The sequence below is a fragment of the Mauremys mutica genome, chromosome 1 (genome assembly GCF_020497125.1).
Source record: "Mauremys mutica isolate MM-2020 ecotype Southern chromosome 1, ASM2049712v1, whole genome shotgun sequence".
Classification (NCBI taxonomy): Eukaryota; Metazoa; Chordata; order Testudines; family Geoemydidae; genus Mauremys; species Mauremys mutica.
Window position 1 is genome coordinate 350222266 of NC_059072.1, and position 27823 is coordinate 350250088.

The following is a 27823-nucleotide window of genomic DNA, read 5'->3' on the forward strand; positions in this document are numbered from 1 at the left end:
CTGGATAATGGGAGTGGAGCAAATACTCTGTCTATCCCCCCTCCCTGCTCACCTGCTTGGAGCAGAGAGTAACAGACAAGCAGCGCTGCTTTCTCTTGTGACCCCCAAGCCCAGGATGTACTGGGGGGGAGGGGCGTTGCTGTGCAGCCCAAGTCACGCTCTAGCGCTAGATAGTGCGAGCAGAGCACGTGGCACTCCTTCAGTCTGTGTCACTGCACAGAGCTGCAGTCCCATTGCCCCAGTGCAGAGACTATGATAATTTCACACTCCCATCACCGTATCATCTTCCACATTGCCCCCTGCATAGTGCACCTTCCCTACTGCGCTGTGTCAAGCACCTCTGTTTCGTTCAAATCCCGCCTCAAAACTCACTCCTGTCTTGCTGTCCTTCATGATGTCAGCTAAGGCACCAAATGATAGTTAAACCTTTAATGGAACCACCAAGATGTGCACAGGCTTGAACTGAGTAATTGCATGTTTATATTGTTATAACTCTTCCTCCATCCTGTCCTCAGCGTGTGTCATTTGCGCTTGCTTGCTGCATCATGTATAAAACAAGATTGCCAGCTGGTCGGGGCAGGGGACAGGGCTGTTTATTTGTAAAACGCCTAATACTCTTTTGACAGTTACCCGGTGGAGAGGGTGAAGAGAAGAGCCACAAAAATGATCCAAGGGTTGGGAAAAAAAAGGCCTTACACTGGAGCTCGATCTGTTTAGCTTACCAAAAAGAAAATCAAGAGATGACTTGATTAAAGCATGCAAGTTCTTCCACAGGGTACCAAAGGACTCTTTAATCTAGTGAAGAAAGGTACAACTAGAACCAATGACTGGATGCTAAAGCCAGACAAATTCATATTAGAAATAAGGCAAATTTTAACAGTGCTTAACTATTAAAACAAACTACCAAGGGAAGTGGGGGATTCTCCATCTCTTGATGTCTGCCCATCTACACTGGACACTTTTCTGGAAGATATGCTTTAGCCAGACACATGTTACTGGGCTTCTATGGCTTGTGTGATGCAGAGGAGCTAATGGTCCCTTCTGGCCTTAAAAATCTATGGAAAAATAACTAATGATAATGACTAATATTTTAATTACATTAAAACTGATTTCTATGCTGGATGCGCCATGAAGCCAGGCTTTATTGATCCTCAGATTTGTGAAATGTGAGAGGCTTTCAGCATAAAAATCCAGGCTCAACTCAGTTTTCACTATAGCTTGGCAGCTCACCCTTTAAAAATAAGAGCTCAGGTGGTATCCACCATCCACATCATCTGAGCCGGTTAGGATTCAATTAAGAGCATTTCTTGCTTCGTTCTAGGAGTTAGTAACTGTCAAGGTTTTACCTTGGGGTTCCTGGGTTAAACCTTTCTGTCTCTGTGTCATGCTGTGTGGAATAGTTCTGTTCTTGGAAAGAATCCACCCCTCCTTCTTTCACCCCTTCCCCTCCCACAGACTCAAGAGTAAGTTGTTTTTCGGTATGTGGTAGTAACAATTTGTCAGGATGCCAAGTTCAAAGTCTGTAACCCACTGGCAGCTTGGAGCCCAAGAGCAAGGTCACAACTAAACTCAGACTTCTGACCTTCTAGTCACATCCGCCATCACTAGATCATAAGAGGAGATGGAAGGGCGTATTTTGAAAGGTTTTATATTTCAGGTGAGGTACACAAAAGTTTTGACCAGATGGAAAAAATCAAGAGGCGAGCTAGGGTAGTGTGGAGCATATTAAGGAAGATGAAAGACATCATGTAAAGCAATCTCCCCCTTAGCCTATAAAGGAAGGTCGACAACCAGTATATCCTTCCAGTAATGGCATACGACACAGAGTCACCAGAAAGTCTGGCAGAGATTGGGCATTCCCCCAGAGAGAGAAAGATAAGTAATTAAATAAGAAGAAAGTGAATGGGTGTAGTTTTACTGTTAAATAATATTACTTGGATATCTTTCAACTTTCATTGTCACGTGGGATTGGGATTTCATGGGAAAGAGAGTTAGGTACCTAACCTGCTTTGGTGCTTTCGAAAATCCCATTATCTGCATCTTTAGGTGCCTAAATACCTTGGAAAATCGGTCCCTACTGGCACTGTTCTCAACAGTGCTTAGCATCCAACAATCTGCTGAGCTCTTCTGAAAATCTGGCCCTAAGTAAATAACTACTGATAGATGATTCGCTCTGCCCTAAATAATAGGTGTTCATGCACAGTACTTTTCATTCATTGGTCTCAAACGCCCTTCCAAAGGGACGTCTAATATTCTTAGTCCCCTTTGATGGGTGTGATAGCTGAGGCAGGGGGAGTCTAAGTGGCTTGTCTACAGTTACACAGGAAATCTGTAACACATCTGAGAACAGAACCTAGATTTCCTCACTCCCAGTTTGGTGCCTTAACTGAGATCAAAAAGAGCTCACGTTCCCAACAGAGCAAACTTCTCCTCCTCCTTCCACTCTAGAAACCTTTCTTCAAATTCTCATCCTGACTGGGGAAAAGATGAGCCCTGGAGGTCCCAGAATCCAGGCTCTGGCAGACCAATGAGGGAAATGAATTCTGGATCAAAGCCCCTTCACTGAGAGGACCCTGCCTATCCCACTTATATCAGGGGATTTATTTGCTCTTATTATACTCAAGCACCTCAGTCGATTACAACGTCTGTTGTATCACCCAAGGAGATCTCTGAGACAGACCCAAACCATTTAGGGGGAAGTTCACTCAGGGTACGTCTACACTATGGGATTATTCCGAATTTACATAAACTGGTTTAGCAAAACAGATTGTATAAAATCGAGTGCACGCGGCCACACTAAACACATTAAATCGGTGGTGTGCGTCCACGGTCCGAGGCTAGCGTCAATTTCTGGAGCATTGCACTGTGGGTAGCTATTCCGTAGCTATCCCATAGTTCCTGCAGCCTCCCCCGTCCCTTGGAATTTCCGGGTTGAGATCCCAGTGCCTGATGGGGCAAAAATCATTGTCGCGGGTGGTTCTGGGTAAATGTCGTCAGTCACTCCTTCCTCTGGGAAAGCAACGGCAGACAAGCATTTTGCGCCTTTTTTCCCTGGATTGCCCTGGCAGATGCCATAGCATGGCAATCATGGAGCCTGTTTTGCCTTTTGTGACTGTCACCGTATGTGTACTAGATGCCGCTGACAGAGGCGATTCAGCAGCGCTACACAGCAGCATGCTTTTGCATGACAGCAGAGATGGTTACCAGCCATATTGTACCATCTACCATACCATAAATTGGTAATAAGATGATCATGGCTACCAGTCCTTTTGCACTGCACCATTTGCTGCTGTCATAAGTGCCCCTGGCTGAGATCAGCCAGGAGCGCAAAAGCCAAAATTGGGAATGACTCCCTGAGTCAATCCCTCCTTTTTGGTATCTAAAAATAGAATCAGTCCTGCCTAGAATATGGGGCAACTGTACTAGAGAACCACTGTATCATAGAACCAGAGAGCACAGCTGCTCTGTGTCAGATCCTGCAGAAATTATGAGCTGTATGCTATTCATAGGGGGTTGCTCCTGCAACAACCCCACCTGTTGATTCCGTTCTTCCCCCAGCCTTCCTGGGCTACCGTAGCATTGTCCCCCCACTTGTGTGATGACACAGTGACTTGTTAGTGAGAAATGAGTGGAAGGCAGCCTCCAGCTGCTATGATAGTCCAGACAGGACATTAAGCAGTGTGTAGGAGAGGAGCCCAGCATACCGCTGCTAGTCCAGGGGCAACTGAATCTTTTCTTTACACATGAAGGGTGGGGGCTGATGGAGCTCAGCCCCCTGTTGCTATGATGAAGACGGTTACCAGCCATACTGCACCATCCACCAGGAAAAATTAGGGGCAGGCACCCTTGATTGACCTCACTGATGCTAGTCGGCATGGTTACCAGTCCTTTTCACTGCACCATAAGGCTGATGATGAGGACGGTTACCAGCCATATTGCACCATCAGCCACCCATGGTGTGGGGGTGTGTGAGGATGTTGGTGTTGAGTGCTGCAGCATCGCGTCTATCTGCAGCATTCAGTAAAGATAGGGTGACATGTAAAAGAGTCAAGAGAGGATTGTTTTCCCTTTCACTTCTGGGGGTGGGTGGGAGGTGCGTAAATTGCCGAGCTATGCCCTGACCCACCGCGGACACTGTGTTTGACCCTAGAAGCATTTGGAGCTCAGCCAAGAATGCAAATACTTTTCGGAGACTGCAGGAACTGTGGAATAGCTTGAGTCCTCCAGTCCATGAGCGTCCATTTGATTCTTTGGCTTTCCGTTACGCTTGTCACGCAGCAGTGCGCTGAGTCCCTGCTATGGCGTCTGTCCGGAGATTTTTTAAAAATGATTTTGAATTTCGTCTTCTGTAACGGAGCGCTGATAGAACAGATTTGCCTGCCCTTACAGCAATCACATCCGCATGGTCCATGCTGGAGCTCTTTCTTTATTTTGATTTTTAACTGCATCGCCACACGTGCTGATCGGAGCTCCACGCTGGGCAAACAGGAAATATTCAAAAGTTCGCGGGGCTTTTCCTGTCTACCTGGCCACTGCATCCGAGTTCAGAATGCTGTCCAGAGCGGTCAGTGGTGCACTGTGGGATACCACCCGGAGGCCAATACTGTCGATCTGCGGCCACACTAACCCTAATCTGATATGGTAATACCGATATTAGCGCTACTCCTCTCGTTAGGGAGGAGTACAGAAACCGGTTTAAAGAGCCCTTTATATCGATATAAAGGGCCTCTCAGTGTGGACGGGTGTGGCGTTAAATCGGTTTTACGCTCCTAAAACCGGTTTAAACGCTTAGTGTAGACCAGGCCTCAGTTGCAGACACCCAGCATAGGCCTATGCACCAGTGAATCCTGTCTTTGGTGGGTCGGATTGGAATGGTGTCTAGGTTTTGCACTGGCCCTCTGTACAAGGGTTAGGGTCACCCAGTCGAAAAGGGACCCTGGAAGCTGTGGTCGGCACTGCCGACTGGGCCGTTAAAAGTCCGATTGGTGGAGCAGTGGGGGCCTGGGGCTAAGGCAGGCTCCCTACCTGCCGTGGCTCCACACTGCTCCCCGACGCGGCCGCCAGGTCCCTGTGGCCCCTAGGGACTGTGGCGGGCAGGGACCGGGAGTCTCCGCGCACTGCCCCCACCCTGAGCTCCAGCTTCACAGCTCCCATTGGCCGGGAACCGCAACCAATGGGAGCTGCGGGGGGGCAGCATCTGTGGGCACGAAGGCAGCACCCACCTCACAGAGACACCTGTGACTGCAGGGACCTGGCAGCCACTTCCTCAGAGCCATGGTAAGCGCTGCTGGGACCCCACACCCTCTCCCGCACCCCTGCCCCAGCCCGGAGCCCCCTGCTGCACCCCAAAACCCTCATCCCCGGCCCCACTCCCAGCTGGAGCCCTCACCCCACATACACACCCCAACCCTCTGGCCCAGCCCGGAGCCCCCTCCTGCACCCCAAACTCCTCATCCCCAGTCCCACCCCAGAGCCCCCCCCAGCTGGATCCCATACCCTCTCCCACACTTTGAACCCCTTGGCCCCAGCCCGGAGCCCCCGCCTGCACCCCAAACCCCTCATCCCCAGCCCCACCCCAGAGCCTGCACCCACAGCCCAGAGCCCTCACCCCCCCCCCACGTCAACCCAGGCCCACCAATGGGGGGCAGGAGGGGTAAAGAGGGAAACTGCCATGGGGCCTGGGTGATTTAAAAGAGCCTGAGGGCCCCTGGCCACTGCTGCCGCTGGCAGCGCAGCGGGGCTAAGGCAGGGTTCCTGCCACCCTCATTCGGCACCACTCCCAGAAGCGGCCAGCACATCCCTGTGACCCCTGGGAAGGGGGTCTCCATGCGCTGCCTCTGCCCTGACTCCACAGCTCCCATTGGCCAGGAACTACAGCCAGTGGGAGCTGCGGGGGTGGTCATGCGGGCAGGGGCAGCACGTGGAGACCCCCATCCCCCGCCTAGGACCTGCTGCCAGAGTGATGTGCCAGTCGCTTTCTGGAGCCACCCAAGGTAAGCGCCGCCCTCCTCACCCCGTCCCGCACCCTAACCTGCCCCAGCCCAGAGCCCACACCCCTCACCCAAACTCCCTCCCAGAGCCCACGCTCCCTCCTGCACCCGAACTCCCTCTAGGAGCCCAACCCCTCACCCCCTCCCGCACCTGAGCTCCCTCTAAGAACCCAACCCTTCACCCCGTCCCGCACCAAACTCCCTCCCACAGCCTGACCCCGCACCCTGTCCCAAACTCCCTCCCAGAGCCTGACCCCGCACCCTGTCCCAAACTCCCTCCCAGAGCCTGACCCCACACCCCGTCCCACATCCAAACTCCCTCCCAGAGCCTGACCCCGCACCCTGTCCCAAACTCCCTCCCAGAGCTTGACCCCACACCCCGTCCCACACCCAAACTCCCTCCCAGAGCCTGACCCTGCACCCTGTCCCAAACTCCCTCCCAGAGCCTGACCCCACACCCCGTCCCACACCCAAACTCCCTCCCAGAGCCTGACCCCGCACCCTGTCCCAAACTCCCTCCCAGAGCCTGACCCCACACCCCGTCCCACACCCAAACTCCCTCCCAGAGCCTGACCCCGCACCCTGTCCCAAACTCCCTCCCAGAGCCTGACCCCACACCCCATCCCACACCCAAACTCCCTCCCAGAGCCTGACCCCGCACCCTGTCCCAAACTCCCTCCCAGAGCCTGACCCCGCACCCTGTCCCAAACTCCCTCTTAGAGCCCGCACCTCGCACCCCCACCCGTACCCCACCCCCTGCCCCAGCCTAGTGAAAGTGAGTGAGGGTTGGGGAGAGCGAGTGACGGAGGGAGGGGGGATGGAGTGAGCAGGGGGTGGGGCCTCAGGGAAGGGGCAGGACAGGGGCATGGCCTCAGAGAAGGGGCGTAGCAGGGGGCAGGGCAAGGGTCTTTGGGTTTGTGTGATTAGACAGCTGGCAACCCGACCGGGTGGGCCTGTGGAAGCCCTGGCTGTGCCGGAAGAGCGCATCCAGCAACGCAGCCGGCCGCTCGCTGGGCACCAGCCAGCACAGGCGCAGCACCTCCCAAATGTCCGCTGGACAGCGTCTGTGTGTGCACGGCTTGTGCGTGCGCGGGGCTCATTGACTGTTCTGCCCTGGGCCCGGAATGGCCGTCAGCGGGCCTGCACCAACCCCCTGCCCCATCCTGGTGAAAGTGAGTGAGGGTGGGGAACCGCGAGCGACGGAGGGATGGAGCAATCAGGGGCAGGGCTTCGTAGAAGGGGCGGGGCAGGGGTGTTCGGTTTTGTGTGATTAGAAAGTTGGCAACCGTAGCCAGGGCCGGCTCCAGAGCCCAGCGGGGCAAGCACCCGCCTGGGGCGGCCCTTTCCTGGGGGGGCGGCAGGCTGGGCCGGCGGACCTGCCGCAGTCATGCCTGCGGGAGGTCCACTGGAGCCCCGGGAGCTGCGGACCTGCCGCAGGCATGACTGCGGAGGGGACGCTCGGCCGGCGGCTCCAGTGGACCTCCCGCAGGCATGACCTGCGGGCGGTTCGCTGGTCCCGCGGCTCGGTTGGACCTCCCGCAGGAATGCCTGCGGCAGCTCAACCGGAGCCGCCGGACCAGCGAACCGCCCGCAGCTGCGGGAGGTCCAGCCGAGCCGCGCGACCAGCGGACCCTCCGCAGTAATGCCCGCGGGAGGTCCGCAGCTCCCGCGGCTCGGGGGCGCCTCCCGGGCATGACTGCTTGGGGCGGCCAAATTTGTAGAGCCGCCCCTGACCGTAGTGAGGGTGAATTCCACCCTTGGTGCTACATAGGCCACCTGAAGCTTCGCCCTGAAACCAATGGTAGGCAGTGAGGCTCGCTGAATGCAGTGCTCATATAGGAAACAATGATGAATAAGTAGCAGCCACATTCTGCATGAGCTTTTGTTTTCTAGTGATAGCCCCATGTAGAGCAGTGATCCCCAGTGGTGCTGGAACACTTTTTATAGTGGGGGTGCTGAAAGCCAGCGAAACTGCAAAGCCCCCTTTTTACCTCATGCCCCCCATTACCCTGTCCGTGTCCCAACCTCCACCCCCTAGACCTGGGGCTGGGAGCAAGGCCATGGCTCCGGGACAGGGAGATGCAGACAGGGATAAGGGGACCGAGGATGGTTGGGGTGGACGCCGTATCCCGGGCACAGGGCTGGGAGCTGGGACCCTGTGTGCAGGGCCAGGAGCAGAACCCTGCGTAAAACCTGGGGTGCTGCAGCAGCACCCACCGCACTCCCAGTTCCTGCACATATGGTAATTCAGCCCAGAGCTGACAAAGGCATGGATATCTCCAGAGAAGTCTGCGTCCACGGAAAGGCGCATGGCTCTCAGCATTTTCTGTGTGTGAAGAGTTAATAACAGTCCATAAGTAATGGAAAATGTGATAGGGTATGAGCTCTTTTAGGGGCATATCGGAATATCACATAATACAATAAATATACTCCAGGAGCTTGATTCACTCCCACTGGCACAGGGGTTTATGTGTGTGTAAAAATCTGAGCTACCTGGTGTATTATTCTTACAATAATGTATTGGCTTGTCATATATGGATTCGGTTACGTTATTCCCATAGTTATCATTTGTCAAAGATTTCTCCACCATTATTCATCTTATTAACCTATTCTTGTTAACATTTTATGTCAGTATCAATTGAATAGTATTTTAGTCTCTTACACAAAAGTGTATCATCATCAGATTCCTCTCAGCTAATTAACTTTTTTACTGGACCATCTGTATTACCTTCAAAAATGTAATTTTTCAAGAAACAGAAGGGATGGATAATGATGACTAGGAACCTCACAATTCATCCCCAGGGAAGTAGTGCAAATGCACCATTTTCATTGACTTCTTGTAGTACAGCTTAAAGGGAAAAAAAGGTTGTGGTGCTAATTAAGTAAAAATACAAGCCAATCAGAGATGAACATTGCAAGCCTTGTGCATACAATTCATTCTCTGATTAACATACCCTGCCTGGATTGGTGAGAATATCAGACATGATCACTGGAACTACTTCAGCAAGATTCCACGGCCAGAAGGGACAGTTGTGATAATCTCTTCTGACCTCCTGTACAGCACAGATCACAGAACTTCCCCCCAAATCATTTCTGTTTGAACAAGTGCAGATCTTTTAGGAAAACATTCAATTTTGATTTAAAAATTGCCAGTGATGGAGAATCTACCAGGATCCATGGTAAACTGTTCCAGTGCTTAATTACCCTCACTGTTAAAACATGAGATAAGCAGCACGTGAACCATGGAACTCCAAAGAAACTTCCAACCTTTTCTAGAAATAGGGCTATACATTGAAGTGGAAATACATTTCAAGAGGGTGTGTGTTAATGCAAAAAAAAAAATCAGTAGAAATGCAGAAACAGAGCAGTTGCAAATAGGAGAATAACTTATGAAAATATTGAGTGAAAGTTTCTGATCCCCTTATTCCCATTCTGTATCACCTTACTTGATTTCAAGGGGATTATCGGTGCAGGATAAGATACTACTTGACATGAGCCAGCGTATCAGAATCTGGCCCTAAGCAATGAATCATAATGATACACATCCATAAAGCACCGATATAATATTCTCTGGGCTCTGTTCTTTTCAACTAGAGCCTGTTGCCTCAAAATGTACCAGATCTCTGGAGGTGAGCACGCCCTTCATATACTTGGGAGCGTACTCTTCATGTTTGGTCTTGCAGCATTCCATTGCATGGAAACACACTAGAGATTAATGAGCAAGACAGACTAGGAGTTTTGGGAGATTAAAATGATCCTTGAAATATACAGCTGCTGAAAATCTCTCGAGATGTTTACAACTTATTAGGAGGGCTCTGTTTGAACCTTGGCTTTCCAACCCAGCACTTACACACCAGCTGAGCGTGCCCTTAAAAAGAATGCTGGGAACGTAATGCCTGAGTGATGTTATAATCGCTGTTTTATCTCAGTATTTTGGCACAGGGCACCATTTACCGCAATTTCCAATTGCTTTTCTCAGAAGCTTTCTGCCTTGTAGCAAATTGTCATCCTTTTAATCATAATGAAAAAGGCACATTTTTTTTGGCTAGAACCAAACGTATCCTTTTAATATCTGATACATCCCCTATGAAGAGACTATATCCTGCACTTACATGGAGCTGGATTAGAATGATCTCTTCCATTTTTGACTTCTGTAATCCTATTATATTAAATTTATTTTAATCATTAAAAAAACAAGCCCTTCTCCCATCTCCAAGCTGTCCAGTTTACTAAAACCATAGCTATTTCCAAGGCTATAATCATAAAATCATAAAATATCCTCTGATGTCTAATGTGAGTGAGAACTCAAGTCTAGTCAAAAGCATCGCCAGGAGGCAGAGTAGGTGGTGCTTCCTGAAGGCTGTGTGACCCCAAAATGATATGCAACGCAGGGGATTGCACAGATCCTCCTAATATGATTGTCCCTTTGCTTTCTCGTGTGCGTTGATCAGCTGTTGAAATAATTAACGTGAATATTTATTTTTGTCATTACTCTTCAGGATTAACAACTCTGTGAAATTAAGAGTAACAATTCACATCACTAAGCGCTGTTGATTCTGGCTCTCAACAGACACAGGCCCACATCCCTGCATTGATTATACTCAGGTCACAATCATAAGTGCTAGAGAGACGGACTGATTTTTTTAAAATGAAAACTTTGATTCTGAAGAACAAAATGGCAGCCACTAAGGAAAAGAAATATCTTCTTAGTGAGTCACAGTCAGCTGGCCCAATCTGACCCCTGAGCACAGTGGACTCGAGGCCAGGACTCTTGGTTATCATTATTCATAAGTTTATTGCAGAGCACAGTCATTGTGCATTGCTATGCTGTCAGTCTTGCAGTGCTAAGCTCTTGCTAGTAGCGCTTGCTCTAAACTAATGGACTAATTCAACACAGTAGTGGCAAGTTTCTCCTAGTGGCTTCCAATTCTTCATATAAAACAGCTTGGGTTGAAGGACTAGAATGTCATAGGTGGGCATTATGTGTGTAGGATAGAGATGGCATTGGTGGTTTTCCTTAATGATCTGCTCCGGCTGCTTCATGAATATCTATGCTGATTCTTTCAGACCTATGAACTGCCTTTGATACTGTTGAGCATGAGGCATTGATAATGCAGCTAGAAGAGGATGCTGGGGTCTTTCAGTGGCTCAGCTCCTGTATTTATGAAGGAGCTCAGAGGATATTACTGAGTATTTGCTCATCTGGCCCAGTGGGACTCTCCTGTCAGTTCCATCAGGTCCCATGTTCTCACTCCTGTTCAATATGTAGTCGGTGCTCTTAGGAACTCTCGATGATCCATCTGCTGATGACACCAATCACTGTATTTCTCTTTCTTCTGAGCTTGTAGGAGCAAACAGCAAAAGGGGGCCCAATATCATAGAATCATAGAACTAGAAGGGACCTCGAGAGGTCATCTAGTCCAATCCCCTGCACTCATGGCAGGACTTGTGGCAGTATCCCTCCATTTATCCTGAGTTTGGAACCTTCTACAGAGCCTGGATATCTAGCCCAGACAAAGGGGGCAGGCTTAGGGATAGTTTTTGGTTGGCAAAGGGATTAGGATGCTAGGACTGGCCATCTTAGAGCTTCTGAGCCCCAGACCAAGCAGGGTCAAGCTTCTGAACTAATAATGTCAATTTCATGAAGCTACCCTTAAAAACAACCACCCACCTCCTGGAAGTTTCCAGACAAAAATCTTTGTTAAGGATATTGTTATATCCTTGGGGCAGCCGGTGTAGGAAGCAATCACTTGAGGCCAGAGAGCAGGCAGCTAACCAAAACCTCCATTTTATTTACATATATACAGAGAGCTTCTCAGCCGGTTGAAACCGGTTGAGCTAACCCATAATAATCTAACTCAGTTGCCATAGCAACAAAACCATGACAACCAAATACACAACAGATATAAAATCCTATCAATATAATAAAGAACAAAGTTACAATTCACTCATGCCAGACAGTGCAAATTTTGCAAACGTTCAAACATTTTAACCCTTTCCAGTCCACTAGGTCTTGGTAGCTGGTGGGCTGCTCTATAGCCCACCTGTGGAACCAAGCATAGTACTGCAAGTATTCCCTGTCTTAGTCTGCAAACTTCTGGCCACCTGCTTGAAGCAAAGTGGTCTGTGCCGTAAGCTTGGTATCAAGTCTTATAAATAGTTAAGTAATAAAATAACTCAGAAATTTGCCTGTCTGCACCTTTAAACAGAGAAACAAGAACCCCAAATGCCAGCACTTAGTTGCAGCACTAGAAGGCAAGGCCTGAGAAAGGGATACTCCTCCTCTATCACAGTTTCCACCAGCAGTACCACCCAGAAGCAGCAGCCAAGGCGTCTTAACTGGCCTGCTGGCTCCTGATTGGTCAGTGTTTCCCCCTGGTCCTTCTGGATCTTTGGAGGACTGTCTTATTGGTAGCCTGGTCTCAGTCAGTGATCCTTGCGCATGGATTCTTCTTCGTGTGCATTTCACTCTGGGGGTGTGTGTGCCCCAAGCAGAGTCACTGGAAATTTTCCCCTCAGTGTACCCATCGGGGCGGCTCGAACGCTCTCTGCTCCTGCGCACCTATAGTGCTCATATAAAGCTCCCAACTGAACACATGCTCCCTCAGATCCTTCTTACCACGTGTGACGGTCACTGGAACTGCTATCCTTGCTTTGGCAAGCTCTCTCGGTGGTCTTCTTTTTCTTATATCTGTACATAGTTAGTTGTAGTCAGTTTTAGCTAGTTTTAGTGAAGTTCTGTAACTTTGTGTTTTAGTGGAGTTTTTGTCTATTCCTCGGTGGCGAAGCATGTCTTGGTCACCGAGCTTTAAGCCCTGCACCTCCTGCAGCAAGGCTATGCCCCTGAGTGACCCACACTCAAGCTGCCTGAGAAGCTCACATTGGGGACCTTTGCCAGATCTGGAAGGACTCTAAGCCTCACACAAAGAAGGACTGGGAGGCCAGGCTGAAGTTTCTGCTCATGGAGGTGGCTCTGAGACCTCCACCTGAGCCAGGCCGGTCAGACTCGGCACCAAGTGCCACCGTGTTGGTAAGGAGTGCTCCTCCTACCATACCAGAGTCCCAGCACCGATCACCATATCCAGTGCCTAGTAAAAGGCACAGGAAACAGTTGGCCGAGAGGGGATGATCCCCAGCACAAAAGACGGCCAGACATGGGGATCAGAGTAGAGTGCAATCTAAACCAAAGCACTCCTCTGCCTCAGAAATTGGCACAATTGACTCTGGCACCTACGCAGACACCAACAAGTCAGGTACTGGATGAGCTGTCCACATCTGCAGCACAGCACTCTACTGATGCTATCTTGGTACTGACCACACCGGATGTGTTTGCCGCTGCCAGAGACTTTCTTTTGCTGTAGGTACTGGTATCACCGGCAGTATAACAGTTGGCATTATTGGGCTGGTGGTCAGGAGGGAACCCATTGGATCCTGTCATCGTTCAGTATCATGTTCTTTGGTACCATCAAAAGGGAAAACAGCTCAGTGCAGGCATCTCCACCTTGGCACCAGGCTATGGCACTGGTGGGAACCACACCATTGTGGTCACCAGACAGAGGGTCATCGTCTTCTGAGTCGGAGGTTGAGTCTTACTCCTCCCATCTGAGGAGTTATTCCCATTACTCCCTCAGGCATTTCTACCCTTCCATGCATCTGGGCACAGGAGTACGATCGAGTGCATGGGCAGGAGATCATGGGAGACCTCAGTACGCCAGTCCAGTGACCCTCAGATCTCAAGGCCCTTGGTCTCCGGTGGAACTTATGTTCCACATGAATGTCAGGGAACTCAGAGCGGTTTACCTGGCCTGCCAGACTTTCCTGCCCCAAATTACAGGCAGAAACTTGTTTGTTCTCACCGACAGCACTGCAGTGATGTTTTATCTCAACAGGCAAGAAGGAGCTCGCTCTTCCCTCCTTTGTCAAGAAGTGATATAGCTATGGGAGTTTTGCATAGCCCACTCAATCAAGCCCAAAGCCTCTTACCTTATGGAAACACAAAACGAGATGCCAGATCCCCTCAGCAGATCTTTCTCCTGTCACAAGTGTCCCCTTTGCCCAGATGTGGCAAGAGACATTTTATAGCAGTGGGAGACTCCATAGCTAGACCTATTTGCAACCAGGTAAAACAGAAAGTATCACCAATTCTGCTTCCTATGAGATCACAGTCCAGGTTCTATCATGGATGCTACTGTGGACAGGACATCTTTACTATGCTTTCCCCCAATCCTGCTTGTGCACAGAGTATGGCTAAAGATCAAGTGGGACCAGGCCTGGGTTGTTCTGATAACCCCAGCATGGCCCACCAACACTGGTTCTCCATTCTGCTAGACCTGTCAGTGGTGACTCCAATCCCGCTTCCCTTACACCCAGACCTGATCTCTCAGGATCACGGTCAGCTGCTCTGTCTGAATCTGAGCTCTCTTCACCTAACAGCCTGGAAGCTCCATGACTCAGAGAGCCGGCTTGCTCAGAGCAAGTTCGTCAGGTCCTCTTAGGTAGTAGAAAAGCTCTCCATCAGGGCTACTTACCTCTCAAAGTGGAAGTGATTCTCTGTCTAGATGTTCCAACACGGAGTCTCGCCCACATGGTTATCTTTACAAGAAATACCGGAATATCTATTGCATCTGAAGCAGCAAGACTTTGCAATCTCTTTGATCAAGGTTCATTTTGCAGCAATATCAGCTTTCCATCCCGGATGGATAACCCGTCTGTTTCTTCAAATGACATGTCTATCTGATTCCTCAAGGGCCTAGAAAGGTTGTACCCTCAAGTAAGAGAACCCATTCCTCACTGGGACCTGAATTTGGTCTTATCAAAGCTTAAAGGACAACCATTTGAACTTTTGGCAATCTAATCCTTATTATACTTCTCCTGGAAAGTGTTTTTCTTAGTGGCCATAACTTCGCCCAGAAGGGTTTTGGAACTCCGTGCCCTCACATCAGAGCTTCCGTACCCAGCTGTCTTTAAAGATCAGGTGTATTTACATACTCACCCCAGTTTCCTCCTGAAAGTGGTTTCACAATTTCATAGCAATCAGGCTATCTACCTACCAGTTTTCTACCCAAATAGGAATGAATTACGCCTTCACTCATCGGGCATTAGACTAGCCCAAGCTTTCTGCACAGAAAGAACTAAACCATTCTGAAGGTCCACCCAACTGTTCACAGCTGTAGCTGACAGGATGAAGGGTCTCCCAATCTCTTCATAGACAGGTTCATCCTGGATCACTTCATGTATTCGCACTTGTTAAGATCAGGCAGGTGTTTCACCACCAGCTAACCTGACTGCTCATTCCACCAGGTCACAGGCATCCTCAGTAGCATTCTTAGTGCAGAAGGACATTTGTAAAGCTGCAACCTGGTCTTCAGTGCACACATTCTCCCATTACACCATCACTCAACAGTTCAGAGAGGATGACAAATTTGGTCACACTATTCTTCAGTCAGTGTGTCCATGAACTTTGATCCTTCCACCCATTCAACTGCTTGGGAGTCACCTACAGTGAAATGCACATGCACAATCACTCAAAGAAGAAAAAAAATGGTTACTAACCTTCCGTAACTATTGTTCTTCGAGATGTGTTGCACACGTCCATTTCACGCCACCCTCCTGTCCCTCTGCATTGGAATTTTCTGGAAAGAAGGAGCCGGTAGGGTGCGGGGTCGGCTGGGCGCTTTATACTGCCCCTATAGGTGTGTGGCAGCAGAAGGCGCTCGACCTGCCCTGATGAGTACTACTGAGGGGGGAAATTTCCGGTGACTGTGCTCAGGACATACGCACACTCAGAATGGAATGGACGTGTGCAACACATCTCGAAGAACAACAGTTATGGAAGGTTAGAAACTGTTTTTTTTTTCAGGGCACCGATGCCTCTGTCAGGGGTCAGAGAAGGCCTGACTAGTCCCCATCACAGTCCCACATTCTGATTCCAATTAATCCAGTATAAATCCAGAGTTACCCACTGAAACCAGTGGGGTAACTCTGGATTTACACCAGTGTAACCAAAATCGGAATCTGGCCCCACCATTATGATAAAGTAGTGCTTTACCTTCACTTTGCACTCAGTTTGCACAGGTATAAATAACTTCAGGGTGCAGGGCAACAGTGAATCAGGCCCATTAGACTCTTTTGTATTAATGCATAGAAAAGAGCAGAAGATATAGCAGGGACAAAAATACTTTCTGTATTGTTTGCTCTATATTTTATAACTATCTAATTCTAAATGAACTATAAGTTTTTAAGGCACTGCAGGAGCATAAATACCTAAATTCTAGACTGATTTACACTCCCTTGCAAATGTACAAACTTTAGTGGGGTTGGTATAATAGCGTGTAAATCAGACCAGAAATTGGCCCAAAGTCAGTATCAGATATGACAGTGGTTTTCAAACTGCAGGTCGCGACCCAGTACTGGGTTGCAGAAAGTCCCATTGGTGGTGCTGCCCAGCTAAAGCAGGCTAGTCTCTACCTGTTCTGACACCGCACTGCGCCCCAGAAGCGGCCAGCAGCAGGTCCGGCTCCTAGGCGGGGGGGGGCAGGGGCATGGGGCTCCATGCTCTGCCCCTGCCCCAAGCACCGACTCTGCACTCCCATTGGCTGGGAACCGGCCAATGGAAGCTGGGGTGGGTGTGCCTGCAGTCAAGAGCCACTCAGACCTGCTTGTGTGCCTCCACTTAGGAGCTGGACCTGCTGCTGGCTGCTTCTGGGGCGCAGTGTGGTCGTGGTGCCAGGATAGGCAGGAAGCCTGCCTTGCACCCCCGCTGAGCCGCTGACCAGGAGCCACCCAAGGGAAGCCCGTGCCCCAAACCTGCACCCCAACCCCCTGCCCCAGCCCTGAGCCCTCCCAAACCCAGAGTCCCCTCCTGTACCCCAAACCCCTCATCCCTGGCCCCACCCCACAGCCCTCACCCCCGCACCCCAACCCTCTGCCCCAGCCCTGAGCCCCTCCCACACCCCAATCCCCTAATCCCCAGCTCCATTGGGTCATAGGCATCAACAATTTTCTTCCGCTGGGTCACCAGAAAAAAAGTTTGAAAACCACTGAGCTACAGCATGCTACTCATTTCTGACCCTCCTGCCCCAACTCTGCAAGAAAGTCATGATAAATGGATATAGTATGGGGTAAGGAAGTAGTGGGAGATGATATTTAAACCACCATCAAAGCCACCGCAGAGGGAGAGAATCGCTTTCTCACTTGGCTCAAGTTTTAAAACGTTCAAAAACTCTGGGGAAACAAACCAACCAAACCTGCACAACATTCTCTTAAAATGAAATAACCAGCAGATAGAACACTTTGCCTTACACTTGGGGTGGGGGAATCACAAGTATCTTAGTGGAGGTTACAGAGAGTCAAAGATTTGGCCAGCTAGCACATATTTGGTCACCTCTCTGTCATTTTCCTGACTCCAGCTGGTCCAGGTGCTTTGGGTGTCTCCAGCAATGGAGCTCCTTCCACAGATGACCGCAGGAAAACTATACCGTCCATATTCTAGATAAAAAAAGCTAGTAAAATATTTCCTGATCTTGATTCTAAATTGGCTGCCTATTGTACTGGTCCCTGTGTAGTCCACCGTATAGAGCATTGGATTGGGTCTCCGGAGACAGGGCTTCTGGTCCTGACTCTGCCCCTGTCCTTCTGTGTACCTATCGGCAAGTCACTTCACTTCTGGGCTTGCTTCCCTCTGATCCTTTGTCTGTCTTGTCTACTTAGATTGTAAGCTTTTTGGGGCAGGGTCTTTCAGTAGGTATTTGTACAGCATCCAGAACAATGAGGCACTGATATATGTGCCACTATAATACAGGTAGTAATTGTCCAAGATACCCATCAGACAGTTATGAATTCATCACTCACTACTTAGGTACTTCCACCCACACCAAGAGAGCAGCATTTTGCTCAATTGTCCCTGGTCTGTATATTCCTCTGAGCCCATATCGCCTTTGTTGCTCTTTTCTCCAGTTGATAAAAGGTACCGCAAATACTAAGCACCTCTCCTTGCTACAAACGTCTTAAAATCATGGTGCCAGGCCAGGTAAAAGGACAGACTATCTGCCATATTCTTCTGTAGTTGTGAAGCATATTTATGAAAGATACAATCTACCTTGGTATGGTAAGTGCCTGATCCAAAATCCACTGAAATCAACGGAAAGATTCCCCATTGACTTCAATGGGCTTTCAATGAGCCCTGGGTGTATTATGCTGTGGTGCCGGGGTAGTCAATAGGCGGACCGTGGGCCAATTCTAAACCACCAGACATTTTCGAATGGACCCCAGAATCACATTATTTTATATGATTAATTATTTAGAATTCTTTATTTTTATTATTTTATTATTAATTTTCTCTGGAGTTTGGACCTTGGCCAAGAAATTTGGACTTTGACAAAAAATAATTGACTTCCCCTGGTCTAGTGTGCGGTAGAAGACGAGAGGCCTTTGCCATCACTTGGCTAATTCTGACCTTGGTTTACCCTATTTAACCTCAGCTGGATTTTTGCTCCCCACCTTGCCTTCCCTGCAGAGTGGCTGCTACTCCAAAGAGTCACCCTTTGATGAGCTCATGTAGATCCAGATGTAACACAGCTTGCTGCTGCAATGGATGGTCCTGTCAGCACCCGAATTAGCTGAATCATTGTTCTCAAGAGCAGGAGAGTTGCTCTGAACTCTTCACCTCCGGGTGCTTTAGCCTAGCTTTTCTGATCCCAACGGAAATCAGATTGGACTGCAGATAATTAGATAACATTCTGACCTTTCATTTACCCCGTCCCTCAAAAGCTCTACTTATTAGGTATGCCAAATGGCAGTTTTAATCCCCAGAGGACACATCATTTGCGATAAGATTGTTGTATTTTCATATTCAATGGGCCGCATGCCAAATACTTGCAGGCTGTATTGAAACTAACTAGAATATTTCCAGCAAATTAAAACTCAATCAAGTGCCTGCCCCCACCCCAATATTTACTCAGAGAAGAAAACACTGCCCATGACCATAAACCAAGCTCGATGACAGCAACAGATGGGGTTCCACTTCCCCTCCTCTTCTGGCAGTTCAGCCATTTAGGAGCAAAGGTGCCCGAAGGCAACAAGTGATTTTTGCAGCTTTACTCGGGGTGAAGAGCGCGTTTTCCTTCCTTTTCTTGCGGCAGCACAAGCAGGTCTGTTCCCGCTCTGCATGGGCTGCAAGCCACATGCTGGTTTGTGGAAGGAATTTATGGTCCTTCCATTTGGAGACGCCTTCTATTGTGCTGAGTTGTTGTCAGCAGGGATTGGATGGTCTGTTGTTCTGCTTGCTCCTTGTTTGCTATTAAAGGCTCCACCAGAACATGTAGAAACCCGGGTTTGTCTATGAGCTGGCAGTAACCCTACATTGGAGGGAACCACATGAATCTGTGAGGAAGGGATAGCATGTTCCCAGCACAGCTTGCGTTTGGTTTTCCCTGACAGAGGACCTCAAATTTTATAAGCTCAACAAAGAAACCATAAATACCTCTAAAAGTATTTCAACTAGCTTTCCATATACATTGAAATGTGCATTAGAATTTAGGAGGTGTCAAACTGGATCAGATCCATGGGTCCCTCTAGCCCAGCACCCTGCCTCTGACAGTGACCAGCACTAGATATTTCACAGGAATGTGCACAAAACCCTGCAGTAGACAGATGTTGGATAATCTGCCTCTTCCTAGGTTCTAACTCCTAACAGTCAGAGATTGTCTTACACACTGAGGCACAAGGGTCTATGTCCCTTCCAAAACTTGTTTGAATCATACACCTCTGGATATTCTTGTTATTCATAAAAACATCCAGTCCCTCTTTGAACTGTGCCAAATTCTTGGAATAAAGGATTTGAAGGAAGATCAAGTGGAATTCTAATCCATTTGTAAAGTGGGTGCTTGGTTCCTCCCTGGTGGCCAGTTCACAGAGAGGATAACAGTCTGGTACGGCTTGTTGGTAATTAAGTTGTTCCTTTAGCTCAAGCGGTAGTAGTCTGTGCTTTGGTACTAAAGGTTCGGTATTCAAATCCTGTTGATAACAGATGGGTTTGTTACAAAGGCATAGCAACCCTGATTCTAGGCTCCAGGGCTATGCTGATGAAGGCACAAAGTGGCACAGAGAAAGGGATGAGAAGAATGAAAAGAGATAAGCAGAGAAGTATGCAAGAGCTATGCTGTGCAGAACCTTGGGGTGGGACAAGGGGTTAGAGAGATTGAAATAGAGCCCATCTAGATTTGTTTAAATTAAAACTCAGGAAGAACAGAGGTGGTTCCACCTTATGCAAATACACTTCAGAAACTATGGGGCCATTTTATTAACTTTTACCAAAGGATGCATGACAGAAGACTGAGGTTTGCAAGGCTTGGATCAGAGATTGTGTCCGCAGAGGGATTATCCAGGATCAAAGAAGCTGATGCTTGGAAAGAGGCGTGGAGCAGACCCAGAGAGGCAGCGGCAGCAGTTTGCAGCAGTGCCTGGCAGACCAGAGGTTGTGGTAAACACCCAAATGGGAGAAGAGCCTGAGCAAAATCCACATGTACATAATCAACCTGTGCAAAAGTGCTGCCTTCAAGGAATGCCATGACGCTGTGTGCACGCATTTAGCTGATAACACCAGAGACAGACCTTCTGTCTTTTTCCATGGAAACATACAGCCCTGGCAACAGCACAACTATCATCCCACCACCACAAACATACACACCCCTGCTTTCAGTGTGCCTTAACCCTAATTCAGTCTCCACAGCCCTTGAATCCTTGGCTTTTCTGCTGTGACCAGTGCGAAATAGTGCCAGCAGTTGTGATGGCTTCTGTGATTTGAGCACCTGCTCCACTAGGAACTGGACTGAGACCTACCAGGCTCACTTCACATGGGCCACCAAACAACCCTGCAATTTTTCACTGACAATAGATGAAGAAGGTTAATGTCAGCTGTGGAGGAGAGAAGAAAGCAAAGTAAGAAAGACGATCTGACCGATGACTAGGATGAGCGTGTGATTCAAGAGGGAGGGAGGTTAGAGCGTCCAGAGAACCCTCCGCACAAAAGCAGAAGGAGGCAGGATTTTCTCTGGAGTGAGTATTATTGTATGAAACTCACTGTAAGAGGGACCCGCTGTGCCTGTGTGTATATCGATATATCTGAGTGTGCGTATTTCAGATATGTATATCACTTGGCCCCAGTTTTGCTCCCATTGAAATTGATAGCCATTTTGGAATCTACTGATAAATGCTTCTCCTTTATTAGTGCCACATGGTTGACAACAATAGTCATAACTTCCTGTCAATAACAATTCATTGAAATAGATACGTGGTTGGATTCTGACGCAGGGGAGGGAGAAAAGCATGGCACACGTGCTAGGCATTAAGCTATAAATCAAGGTACAGAAAAGTTAAATAAAAGGCAATCCCAGTTCCCTTTTACTGCTGCTCCGATATGAACCATAGGGATAGAAGGAGAAGCTGGATTGAACTGAGATGATGGTTTTGCCAGGTATAGATTTTTTTTGTTCCTGTAACCATTTTGCAGTTGAATGTTCTGGTATTAGAGGTAGTTGGCACAGATGTAAAAACTATTGGTCCAAAAACCCCAGCAGCACTCTCCTTTTGAAAGTTCTCATTGTCAGAGTTGTAAAAATCTTTACTCCGCTCTGTTTACCCACCAGCCTTTGATGTTGCTTCTACTAAGTTTCTTTGCCTTGAAAGATTTATTTAAACATCAGAATAGAAGCTCAAGTTTATTATAAGCATAAGGAAGAAGTTAAACACACAATAACAATCATGATTATTACACTCTCCCATCATTGTATATGAACAACATGAACTTCCAGAGTTAGAATAATTAATATTGAAAGAACAAGAAAATTTTTCGAAAGGAAATAAACCCATAAGCTTCAGGGTAGATCTGGTTGAAAAGTGCCAATTGTTTTTCACAAGAAATTTTGGAAAACAAATATTTATTTCCCATAAAGATTTTTTGATAAAAAATAAACAAAAAAGTGAACAATTTTACCAGGTTTCGGGGAAAAAGCAACCAAAAGTGGGTTTTAATTTTTCACTGAAAAATTAGAAGATTTCAACAACAAAAAATTGAGGTGAAAATGTTTGTTTCCATTGTAAAGTAATTTTTTGTCAAAAAAAAAAAGTTCAGATGAAAAATCCAGCTTCAGGGCTTATGTCAGTCTTTAAGTTTTGGGGGTTAGGCGGCGACTCCCCTCGAGGACCCCACATCTCCCAGCAGAAGGGTTTCTTGCACCTTCCTCTGGCTTTGCCATTGTGCGGGGCAGATAGTGGACTAGACAGATCATGAATCTGATCCAGTCTGGCAACACCTATCACCGAAGTCCACTTTACATGGCACGGACAGCATGCAAATACAGGGCCTTAGCAATGGTAAAATGGAAGGTAAGAGGTGGGGGAGCTCCCATTGCATCAGCCAGGGAGAGGGCGCTGTGGGCCAGTGCTGCTTACCCAAGCCAGGGAAAGGAGGGGGAGCTACCCCTCTGTTTTAGCAGTGTTCTCCCATGCTTCCCTTTACTTTAAATCCTGGATCCTATTCCACCACCCTCGCTCGCACGGAGCCGTCTCCAGCTGCTCCCATAATGGGTCTGCTCAGAGTAGGGACGTTTTCAGCTTGACTAAGGCTAGCAGGGCTGGGTCCACTGGGAGAAAATGCACCCAGAATGTCACTAAGCAGCCAAGATGTGCTGGCGAATCTGGGCCCTGTATTATTTAAATATCATTTCCTCCCCCTTATCTGCCTTTATCTGTCTAGACTGGGGAAGGGGGACAAGGATGACTGAAAGTGGGGAAGGAGAGGGCTGTTTAAAAGGGGGTGGAACAAATCCAGGACTTATGCCTAGAGGGACCTGGTTCCACAGTCATGTGAGTAGCCCCATTGGCTTTTAACAGTAAAAATTAAGTATGTAACTTTAGTTCTTTGCTGGTCAGTGTGTGTTACAGGTCCCTCTCTGTGCCCAATCCACACAGCACGTGAATCTGTCACAGCCCCATTTCAGAGTCTTGGCTCTGCAGCAGCCTACGCTTTTAGCATTAGAGGTCCCTAGCTCAATGCCTGGTGTGTTGGCCAAAATGGCAGCCCTCATCATTACAAGTTGAGCATATGCTTGAGTGCTTTGCTGGGTCAGGGCCAAGAGTGAACAGCACCTTGGAGGACTGAGCCTGGCCATATACCTCTGCTTTCTCCTCCACCTCTGCCAGGGCATGGGCGGCCTGGCCCAAGGGTTAGCGTCAGGCACAGGCCAGGAATCAGGCCAGATTGGAACACCAGGAGATCAGAATCAAGAGACAAACCAGGGAGCAGCAATCAGGAGTCAAGCCAAGTCAGGAGGCCAGGAACTGATAAACACCAAATCATCAGCCCAGGACAACATAAAGCCCAGTTGTTTGGGCACCTTCCTGGCTCAAGGAGGGGCTGCAGCCCCATCAGGTGCCTTGGATCTCTCCCAATCAGAGCAGAGGGGCAGAGCTTGTGTCCCCAGTCCCAGTGGCCGGGTGGCGGATTGGAGTAGGATCACTTTTAGGACACTCACAAACCCAAGCTTGAGACCAAGGGGAGCTGCCAGCCTCTCTCCTTAACCCATTTCTTATGAGTGGCCTCCTGTCAAAGCAGGGTTAGCAAGAGAGATAAAAAACAGTGCAGACGCCAAACAAAACTCACAGAACTAACAAGAGATGGTCTAAATGTCACAGCTTGGTCATTCTGGCCTAAATTGTCCCTGCCCCTTGCAAAGGTGTGGAGGGAATAAATGCCAGTGTGGACCAGTACCCATATGATGCAGTCTGGCCCCTTGCCTTTTGTTGTGTCTCACCACTGGTCCTGAATCTGTACATTCTCTAGTTAGAACTAGGTTGTGCCTTGGCTTTTCTGTGCTGAGCAGGAGAGGAAGTCCCTGCCCCCATCCCTTTGCTCAGCCTACCTGGATTGTGGGTCTAGGTGGAAGCACAGCTCTCTGTGAGCAGGCAGAACCTGGGCTCCACCCCACTCCTGTGTGAGGGGTGCCACCATTTCATAGAATATCAGGGTTGGAAGGGACCTCTGGAGGTCATCTAGTCTGACCCCCCCTGCTCAAAGGAGGACCAGTACCCAAATAGATTTTTGTCCCAGATCCCTAAATGGCCCCCGCAAGGGCTGAACTCACAACCTTGGGTTTAGCAGGCTAATGCTCTAACCACTGAGCTATCCCTTCCCCCATTTCCAGAGCTGCAGTGACTTACTTTGCCCCCCACCCCCATGGAGCGAAAGGGGAGGGAGGAGGGATTGTGACTCTCAGAGCTTCCCTGGGCAGCTCCTGGGGCACCGTGGTGATGCCCTGCTCCTTACTCAGGCCTAGTAAGCCTACAGATACAATCCAGCCCATAGACTGATGGCTGGGGCAGGTGCCTTGTCTTCTCGACTGCCCACTCTTGGGGTTATACAATAACGAAATACAGCAGACATGCTGGAGTGCCATGTTGGCCTCACAAGGGCCGTCGCGGGGGTTGAAGAGAAATGAGCGGAGGGGAGAGTTCTCTGATCTCAGTGCAGAGGACAGGCTTGATTCATCTGCCCTGAAATTCTTTTGACAAAAATATTCGCTGCCTCGCCTCTTGTTTAATAATCTTCATCTGGAGAAAGTTAAAGAAATCCGGACTCTCTCCCAAACACAAGAATGTATTTAGCAGTTTAGCAGCAGGTCAACATCAATTTCTCCAGGAGGAAGTAATATGTTCCACACACACTGGCCATTTACTTCCCATAATTTGAACTCTGGCTGGATTGGGCTCCGGAGTTTGTTCCTGAAACTGAGAGTAATTGACAGATTGGTATTTGAATGTATCCATAAAATGTTTCTTTTTCTTGAATGGAACAAGAGAAACTCCCTTCTCCCGGAACCAACAAAGAAATAGAATTTGGTACGTAGTAAGTTTTGGGGTGATGATCATCATTTACGATGTGTTTGCCTGGTGCCTGACGCAGGGGAGTCACTGGGTTGGTCACTAGGCACTACCGTCACAGACATAGTAAGTGATAATATACAGCTTGCTGATGAACTTCCCATAAACTGCTAAACAACTGGGTTATTCAAGCTATGTGCCAGGCCTCACTGGCACAGAGCTTGTAACAGTAACGGCACAGGCCTTCTGCCACTGCCTGTCATTCTGACCAATATTCTCTCTTTGTTTACTCGTACTCCCCCACCTGTGTGTCTCCATCTGGTGTCTCTTGTCTTAGATTGTAAACTCACTGGGGTAGGACCGACTTTCAGTTCCGTGTTTGTACAGTGCTTACCGCAGCAGAGTCCTGGTCCACAAGTAAAGGTCCTAGGCACTTCAGTAATACAAACAAATAATAATCATTAAGGCTCCCAACATTGCTAACACTGGCATCACTAAGTATAGATGTAATGTGATTTCCCTGGCTGGGTCGTTAGAAGCACGGATAGAACCCAGGACTCTGGATTTAAAAGCAGGGGATTCAGATGTGTTATCACATGAAACGCTACAGGATCTGGAAAGCACCGTGTTGTGAGTGTAGGTGAGATAGGCAAAGCCTTAAAGGGAGGAAGTCCTGAAGTGCAGAGACGCATTAAGGGGGAGAGATGGGCCTAGCGGGTGAATTGGACAGGGCCGGGTACAAGAAGTAAAATGCGATCAGAAGCAGGTTGTTTTAGTGGACAGGATTCAGGAGACCTTTGTTGTAATCACAACTCTGCCACTTGACTGCTGTGTGACCCTCCCCTGCCCGTGCCTCAGTTTCTTCACCTGTAAAATGAGGATGATGATACTTACCTGCTTTGAGACCTCTTGATGGGAAAATCTACCAGGGGCGGGGCCTGGCAGGTGAAATAATCTAACACAGACAGAAAATACAGGGGCATGTGTTCTGGAGTTGGAGAAAAAACTGGGGGAAGAATAGGTTCTTGGGAAGAAAAGCGGGGACTTTAATGAAAACAATCTAGCACGTCTTGCCAAGAGATTAATCTCTGTGAGCTTCCCCAGCTTTGAAAGCCTGAGGGATCTTCTTATTTCTGTTTATTTATTTTTTCATTTCAGAAGGTTTAACTCTTCCTTTAATTAATATTTCCAAAGAGAAAGTTTAGTGAATTTTGTTTACTGTGTTGTAAATGACTTTGGGCTAGGAGGCCCCTACCTTATCCATCTCTCCTGGGTCTGAGCTGGCCAGGTCTGGAATGAACAGCTTTGTTTTTCCTGCGCAGTAGATTGAATAATTTTTATAAGAATCATGTAATGTTCAATCCTGAGGGTCTGAGCACCTGCCTTGCCAGCTAAAGTGCAGGGATCACCCATGGATAATACAAGGGATGTAACTGTTATTCAATGATTTATGCAAGGAACATGCAAAGATCAAGCCTAGATGCGGACTCTCTTACATATTCCAGGCATGATTCTTGTACCATGCATCAGGCATACATGACCCTTACATGTTTGCCAGTCTGCACGTAGCTCCTGTTGACTCTAATGGGAGATGCAGGTGCAAAGAATTGATCAGAATTTGGCCCAAAGTCTATTTTGGGTTTTAGCTTTAGGTAAGAGCATTCCTTCCTCCTCGGGTGGGGAGTTAGCATGGACGTCACAGCACAGTGTTAAAACGTGCCCATTGCTGGTTATTTACTGGGTCTGATTCTCCACTGTCTTGCACCTCCTACAGTCATTGACATCTGAGCAAAGTGAGTGCCAAGTGGGTGTGAAATGCTATCGAACCTGGTCGGGTAATAGAGCCACTTTGCATTGGGGAAGGAAATGCACAAAGTGCAGGGCAGTGGAGAATGAAGCCCAATGTGCTGGTGTCCCCCAACTTGTATAATATGCCTCTCCCTTAAATCAGTGTAAATCAGGAGTAACTCCACTGAAGCCAGTGGAGCTATAGAAGTGTAAACGTGATTTAAATGAAAGGAGAATCAGGCTCTGTCTTCACAATTTATTTATTTATTTAATTTAATTTAATCATTCCAAAATATCTTGTTATGCTACGGCTGCAGTGGGACAGGCTGGATGAGAACACCATCCTGGCAGGTACTGGGACTGGTACAGGATGCGCAGGGTGGGGAAACCGAGTAACTAGCACAGTTTTACTGGCCTTTTAGTCTAAATAAAATATAACCATTACTCATCCCCTCCTTCGTCTGATTCCTGTTTGTGACACTTTGAAGTGACACAAGCAATGGGTCAAATTCAGCCCTGGTGCAAGTAGACACAAGTCAATTGGTTGCAATGGTGTTGCACTCTTTGTTCCCAAGGGTGAATTTTATCTCTTTGGCCAGCTCTTCAGCTAGTGTCAATGGAGCTATGCCAATATAAACCAGTTGAGGATCTGGTCCATTGTCCATCGATTCACAGCAGTTAGAACCTATCGGATCTTCTAGCTGATTTCCCTTGCTGATGCAAGATTGTTCCCTGCTGCATATTTTCTATTGCTTTTCCAGTCCAGTTTTAAATGTCTCAAGCAATGTGATTTTCCCCATTTTCCTTGTTTGGGTGCTCTTTTCAGTTATCCTTGTCCTCGTCTCTTTCTCAGCTGGACAAGCCCTGATTCACGCAGCAGCTGGGAAACCAATTGAGTTCTCCAGGTGTGGAAAGAAACATAATCTTAGCTTCCCCATCTTAAAAATCAAGGTTGCCTCACTAGGGTGGGTTTGAATGAGGGAGATGAAATTCTGCATTCGGCTATTCACTGTTGAGACACTGGTCGTGATGAACAGCGTTACAAGTAGCAGCAACTGCTGAAATCTCGCAAGACCTTGAACTGTAGAAAGCGAAACAGCAAACCCAGCCAGGAAGCAACCTGTACTGATGGGAGGAAATGAGCATTTCTCCCTAAGATGGTAGGACGC